At 40.7% G+C, this 7658-nt stretch overlaps 1 long non-coding RNA gene across 1 annotated transcript; it reads right to left on the bottom strand.

The window, feature by feature from the left end:
- Positions 1-4305: 4305 nt before the first annotated feature.
- LOC147575002 (uncharacterized) lies at positions 4306-6956 on the bottom strand. The gene is made up of 2 exons (XR_015242958.1): positions 6592-6956; positions 4306-4775 (listed from the first exon to the last, which is right to left on the bottom strand). It is a non-coding gene; the product is annotated as an uncharacterized LOC147575002 (long non-coding RNA).
- Positions 6957-7658: the final 702 nt, after the last annotated feature.

The following is a 7658-nucleotide window of genomic DNA, read 5'->3' as shown; positions in this document are numbered from 1 at the left end:
AAGCACACATGGGGAAGGGGCAGAGACAGAATGGGACAGAAAATATGAAGCAGGCTCTGCACTGAGAGCAGTGAGCCCGATGCAGGGCTTGAGCTCACAAACCATGAGATCGTGACCTGAGCCGAAGTAGGACGCTCAACCAGCTGAGCCACCCAGGCACCCTGGCATTCTTTCCTTTTAAAGAACAATAACTTCATATAAGTTGTATATATTGTTGTCAAGTAATATTATGAAAAGACAGGTTCATATCAAAAACCTTTCAGCCTTTCCTTAAAATGAAGGTGAAGCTGATATTGAGCTTGATCCTAAGTTTTTGTTTTGTTTTGTCAGAGAGAGAGAGAGAGAGAGAGAGAGAGAGAGAGAGAGAGAGAGAACATATGTGGAAGCTGGGTAGGAGCAGAGGAGGAAGGAGAATCTGAAGCAGGCTCCACAGCCAACACAGAGCCTGATGTGAGGCTCCATCTCATGACTGATATCATGACCTGAGCTGAAATCAAGAGTCGGATACTTAACCAACTAAGCCACCCAGGCTCCCTGATCCTAAATTTTTATCAAATATTTTTTCTTAGATTTTAAATTAAAAGTAATATTTTAAAATAGGAAGTGTCAATAATAATCATGATTTTTACTGTAGATTTTAACTTTGCAATAATGGTTTTAAACTAATAAGTGAATTGCAGTCATGTAATTCTTTATTAGTCATTTTTTATTAGTCACTTTTGAAGATAAATACCAGGGGTGCCTGGGTGGTTCAGTTGGTTAAGTGTCCAATTTCGGCTCAGGTCATGATCTTCACAGTTTGTGAGTTCAAGCCCTGCATCAGGCTCTGTGCTGACAGCTCAGAGCCTGGAGCCTGCTTCTAATTCTGTCTCTCTCTCTCTCTCTCTCTCTCTCTCTCTCTGCTCCTCCCCCACTCATGCTCTCTCTCTCTCCTTCAAAAATTAAATAAATAATTAATTAATTAAAAAAAGAATATTGAAGATAAATACTGAGTTGGGATGTAAATGTATGAAATTAATTTTCTAAACAAATACCAGGAACTAAAATATTCACATGTATCTTGCCCTTCAATGTTTGCATCTTGGAAACTATATGATAATGCCACTTATGCAGTTATGCCAATAATTTATGGAATTCCTCTCTCTCAGATCTTCTCTCAGATCCAGCTTGCCTGTTAGGCCTCATATGGAACTATGTAGTATTTTCAGAGACCCTTCATTCATTAGAATTCATTGTTTTTCTAGCCCTTATCCCTCCTCACTATCATCCCATTAATTCTGTATATGACTTCAGCAAGAAGAAAGCTTGTGCCCCTTCTATAGGCATTTCAAGTCTCAGATCCTTAGAAGATTCAGTATCTCTATTTTCAATGTCTTGTCTTCTATTTAATGGTTTCCTTTACATAGCTACCATCACCATGAGCATAAAATAGGTAGGAAATTTACAGTTTTTTTTTTTTAACTTTACTCCTGTATTTTGACATCTGAGCCTATTGTATTCTCGTTAAATGGATGCTTCATACTGCCTCCTTTCTACTTCAGTAGTATTACTAATAGGTATTTTTTGGGCACTATGAATTAGGTACTAGTGTCTTCAACAACTGGAATTTAAGGGATTACACAGGACACCACGATTCATACCCAGGGACTCTGAAACATTTTACTATACATAAACTCACAGATATTTCAGAGTTTCCAGGCAGAGTTAAAAGTTGAAACAAATGGGAGCACCTGGGTGGCTCAGTTGGTTAAGTGTCTGATTCTTGATTTTGGCTCAGGTCATGATCTGGAGTTGTAGGATCAGGACCCACATTAGGCTCCATGCAGAGCCCCCTTAAGATTCTCTCTCACTCTCCCTTTGCCCCTCTCTGCCACTTGAGCTCTCTCTCTCTCTCAAAAAAAAAAAAAAAATTAAACAAATGGAACTACTCTAGTAATGCTGAAAATATGGTTTAAAATGGTTTGCAAATTAAAGAATTGCAATGTTTACATGCCTGCTGTTGAGATTTACTTGAAGCTATGTATACTGATGGTCACCCCAATGCTTAGATACTATGTTTATTTCAACTTCAAAATGTTGTCACAGTTGCACACTTCACAGTCGAATCTCCCGTATTTTAGACATTCTTAGAGTATAACAGATCAAAATGGTATTATGCAAGTGTGTGAGTGGGTATGGTTAGGATGGGAGGGAGGCACACCGTGGGTTTTTTCTGAAAAGGTGGAGAAAATCAAATTTCCATTTGTTAGCCTAAGTAGAGATGAGTCACAAGAGAAGATTAAAAAACGTTAAATGATATTGAAAATAAAATATATCAAAGTATTGGAAATGCCACTAAACCAGAGCTTGGAGTAAAATTTATAGTGTCAAATGTTTTACTAGAAAAGAAGAAATGTGTAAAGTTAATTAGTCAAGCTTCCTTATGAAGATATGAACAAATGAAACCCCAAATACTGTTAATTTTCCAAATTATTTTGGCTCTTGCACTTCCATCTCTGTTTTACACTTTTGTGTGTTTTCTAACCCATTAAAAATATAAAAATACAGTCAATTTTATTTCTTGACTTTTTAAAATTTCATGACATTTTTAATGTTAACCCAATCTTATATTCCTGAGGTAAACCCTACTTGTTCATGACATACTATTTTTATATATTGCTGTGTAGCTCACTTCTCTCAAGTAGTCTGATTGGAGTAGTCTAAACTCTGGCCTCCCTCATGTCTGATCTCTTTCTCCTCAACTTAGTGAACCCCTGGGCTCTCTTTAAGATATTCCTCCCTGAGGATTTATCCTGGAGGCAATCATAGAGGTCACTTTATTTTTCTCTTAAGGATCACAGTTCTGTGCTGCTATTCAGTGTCTGGAAACCATTATTCTGTGTTTTGTCCAGTTTCCTATTTTATTCTACCGTGGATGGTAGAATTCTTACCTCTACCTCAACCCCATAGGTTTAAAAAAAAAATAGTTATCACATTTATTTTCAACTTCATCTGAAATTGCAAATGCAAAAAATAGCCCAAAACTTATTGGCAAAGAACATTCACAGAAGAATTTTCCTATCTGATAAACCTATTTTAAAATTTAAAATAAGTAAAGTACTATGGTATGGGCACAGAAATAGCTCAATGGTAAAAAAAAAATGGGGGGCTAAAAATTATATATGTAATATATATGGATATATACTTGGCATTTCAAATCCTAATCCATAAAAGTGGGATTGATAGATTTGAACAAATAAGCAAAAATACTGTATAGATAGAAAAACAAGACTGGTAGGGAGTATTTACAATGCATACAACAGAAAAGATATTAATGTTCAGAATATAGCTAAGTTCCTATCAGTAAGACAGATAAAGATAACCTATACAGAAGAAAACTTTCCTTGGGAACCTGGGTGACTTAGTTGGTTAAGCAACAGACTCTCGGTTTCTGCTCAGGTCAATGATTTCATGGTTTGTGAGATCAAGCCCCGCTTGGGGCTCTGCACTGACAGCATGGAACCTGCTTAGGATTCTCTCTCTCCTCTCTCTCCCTCCCCTGCTTGTGCATGTACTTGCACACACACTCTCTCATAGTAAACCTTAAAAAAAAAAGGGGGAGTGCCTAGGTAGCTCAGTCGATTAAGCATCTGACTTCAGCTCTAGTCATGATTTCTTTTTACAGATTGTGAGTGCGAGCCCAATGTGCGGCTCTGTGCTGACAGCTCAGAGCCTGGAGCCTGGTTTGGATTCTGTGTCTCCCTCTCTCTCTGCCCCTTCCTGGCTTGTGCTCTGTCTCTCCCTTGCTCTCAAAAATAAATAAATATTAAAAAAAATTTTTGTGTGTGTATGTAGTTTTATGGGTTTAAAAAAATGTTTGTTTTTTTTTTTAAATTTTTTTTTTCAACGTTTATTTATTTTTGGGACAGAGAGAGACATAGCATGAACGGGGGAGGGGCAGAGAGAGAGAGGGAGACACAGAATCGGAAACAGGCTCCAGGCTCTGAGCTATCAGCCCAGAGCCCGACGCGGGGCTCGAACTCACGGACCGCGAGATCGTGACCTGGCTGAAGTTGGACGCTTAACCGACTGTGCCACCCAGGCGCCCCTAAAAAAATGTTTTTAAAAATGTTTTTATTTATTTTTGAGAGAGAGAGATAGATCATGAGCAGTGGAGGGGCAGAGAGAGAGGGAGACCAAGAATCTGAAGCAGGCTCCAAGCTCTGAGCTGTCATCACAGAACCTGACACAGGGCTTGAACTCATGAACCGTGCGATCATGATCTGAGCTGAAGTCAGAAGCTTAACCAACTGAGCCACCCAGGTGTCCCATAGTTTTATGGTTTTATTAATACAATTATGACGTGCACATAAGGTGTCTATTCATTTTCTTCACTGTGCAGCCTGGCCTTCAGCTGGGCTGCTTTTCCACAATGGCTTTGTGGTTCTTGGGGGAGGTATTGTGATCAGTCTCTGCACAGCAAGATTTGTTGCACATTAGCAGCACTTCGAGCTCCTTGATGTTGTGGACTAGGAACTCCTGGAAGCCACTGGGCAGCATGTGCTTTGTTTTCTTGTTGCTCCCATAACCAGTGTTGGGCATCAAGATCTGGTCCTTGAATCTTTTGCGCACCCTATTGTCAGTGCCTCTGGGTTTCTGCCAGTTGTGCTTAATTTTGACATACTGGTCTGACTGGTCCCGGATGAACTTCTTGGTCTTCTTTTGAACGATTTTGGGCTTCATCAGAGGTCTAAGGGTGGCTATGATGTGGATGGCTGCCACCTCCACAAGTATCGCTGAGGAAGAGGGAAAAGAAAAAATTTCAAATGATGAAATATGTAATCAATGAAATGAACATATAAATGATACCTAACTTTACTAATCAGGTAAAGTAAAATCAAGAAAACATCAAATAGGCAAAAGTAATTTTTATTTATTTAAAAACAGTTTTTACATTTATTTATTTTTGAGACACAGCACAAGTGAGGGAGGGGCAGAGAGAGAATGAGACACAGAATCCAAAGCAGGCTCCAGGCTCTGAGCTGTCAGCACAGAGCCTGATGTGGGGCTTGAACCCACAAACTGTGAGATCGTGACCTGAGCTGAAGTCAGACACTTAACCAACTGAGCCACTCAGGTGCCCCTTAAAGTAATTTTTAAAGTTAATATATAAGGCAGATTCCAGTCAGGAAAATAGAACCTATACTAGGTAGTTGAATAAAGGGACTTTAATACAGGGGAGTTGTTGCAAAGGTATAAGGACACCTAAAAATGCAAAAAGGGGACAGTGAGACACGAGAGAGTGACAACAATAGCTTCCAGAGGCTGTATGTTTGTTTCTCCCAAAATTCATATGTTGAGACCTAATCCTTAAAGTCATGGTATTTGGTTTTAGACTTTCCAGACTTCAGAACTCTGAGAAATTTCTGTTGTTTACAAGCCACACAGTCTAGGGCATGTGTCCTGTGATAGCAGCCCAAATGGACTAAGACACATGCACTGCTGGTGAAAGAATAAATTATTATAGCTTTATAGAAAGATAGTTTCATGATATCTAAAATTTACTTAATCCTCTGTGATTTTGTCCTAATCAAATAAGGGTGTGGAGAAAGATTTAGCTATAAGCATATTTATTTCATATTTTCTTATAATAGGAAAAATTGGAAATGATATGCTACCACCCAAATATTTAGACTCAGTTTGATAGAAAGTTGTGCTAACGTTAATGTAGAATAATATTTAAAGACATGAAGGAATGTTTACAAGAAATTAAATTTTAAAAGCACTTTCAAGGCACCTGGTCGGCTCAGTCAGTTAAGCATCTGACTCTTGATTTCGGCTCAGGTCATGATCCCAGGGTTGTGGGATCAAGCCCCACCTCAGGCTCAGTGCTGAGTGTGGAGCCTGCTTGGGATTCTCTCTCCCCCCTCTCCTCCCCTCTCTCCTCCCTCTGCCCCCTTCCCCCTCTCATGCTCGCCGTCTCTCTCAAAATAAATAAATAAACCTTTAAATAAATAAAAACAGTTTCATTGTATGTTTGTAGGTATGTATGTATGTATTTATTTATTTTAAGGTTTATTATTTTGAGAGAGAGGGAGACAGAGAATTTCAAGCAGGCTCCTGGTTGTCAGAGCAGAGCCCAGTTTGGGCCTCTAACTCACTAACTGTGAGATAATGACCACAGCCAACACCAAGAGTCAGAGGCTTAACCCACTGAGCCCCCCAGGCACCCCATGTTGCTCTATTTTTAATTTCAGAAGTATCTACAGTACACACTTAACAAGTAAATATGTATTTACATATATGTAACACATATACAGTGCAGGTAATATTTAAATATATAATAGTGGGCTTTTACCTGATTTTAATCTTTTTTCCTTATCTCTATTCTCTACAACCCACCTATATTCTTTGTATAGAAAAAAGTAAGGTATGCACATTCCCTTTCAATTAAAGTTATTTATTGGGCTCTACTCAAGAAGAGATGTGGACGAGGACACAATTTACAAGGATTCATCAAAGCACTGTTTTGAGTGCCATTAAAATGAACATAACCTAAACACGTAACAGACAAAAAAGCTAGAGAATATATTACAAGAAAAGTAGTTTTACCTTTTTCTTGGCTGCAATCATTCTTTCTCTTCTCACACCCACGCGCCCTCCCAACACATGAAGAATGGGGCTGTCTGTATTTTTAGAATACTATACGCATACCACGGTGTCAACAGGGATTATCCCTTTGTTAAGGAATTCCATCTAGTTTGTGGGGTTTTTTTTTACAGTCCTTTTCGCTCGTTGAATAAAAGGTTATTACTATAATGTGTAGGCGTTCCTTTTGTGTAAAGGTTAACGAAAAATCTGCATCCCTTTGGATTCATGCTAGTCTACAATGAAAGAAGAAGCTTATCCTCTCCTTCTTTTCTCTTTTTATGTGAATAACGAAAGAAAACTAGTCCCACTCCCAAGGCGCCACGAGATAGAAAGTCAACAAGCCTTCGCGTGTAAGACTCCGCGGCCGCGCGCCCTGCCTTTGCAGAGCATGTTGGGAATGTAGTTCCAGGCCGCTTGCGCAGGCGCACTTCCTGGCTCGCGCGGTGAAGGCTCTGGGTGTTGGAGGGTGTTCTTCATTTCTTCGTGGAGCTGGTGAGTACGTTTTTTTTTTCCCTGACGCCTGCACTCGGGTGGTAGCCAGGGAGGGGCCTCCGCCCAGGACTCCTCCCGACCCTGGGGGATGAGGTGGAGCGCGAGTAGCCTGTGGAGCGTGTCTTCCCGGCTCAATGGCGGGGGCGGAAGAAAGATGGAGAATTGGAGGTCGCGGTTCGCGTCCGCGTTGAGGCGCGAAGCGATGTCTTGGGCTCCGCGACGGGGTTTAAGCCGGTCTAGGGCTGTCTCTGGGTTAGGGGAGGCAGAGCCCTGGCTGGGCACCCCAGCCTTAAGGGTCAAGGTTTGGGCGCTCACTTGGGGGTTGGGGGTAGGAGGGCAGGTTGCGAAGACGGACCGCGGGTCTGCGGGGTCTTTGGCTGTGGTGGGATCAGATACTAAAAGGAGAGGGACCGCAGCTCCAGCCCTTGTTTGAGAATTAGAGGAAAACTGAGCTAGGAACTTAGGACCCACACTCGCCCACCGCCCGTCCCCATTGTAGGCCTTCTGACATCCACTTCTTTGCTCTTTCCTCTGAA

Source organism: Puma concolor, chromosome D4 (genome assembly GCF_028749965.1).
Source record: "Puma concolor isolate L17-30 chromosome D4, mPumCon1.1.hap2, whole genome shotgun sequence".
In the NCBI taxonomy this organism is placed as follows: Eukaryota; Metazoa; Chordata; class Mammalia; order Carnivora; family Felidae; genus Puma; species Puma concolor.
This window is presented reverse-complemented; position numbering and strand designations above follow the sequence as displayed.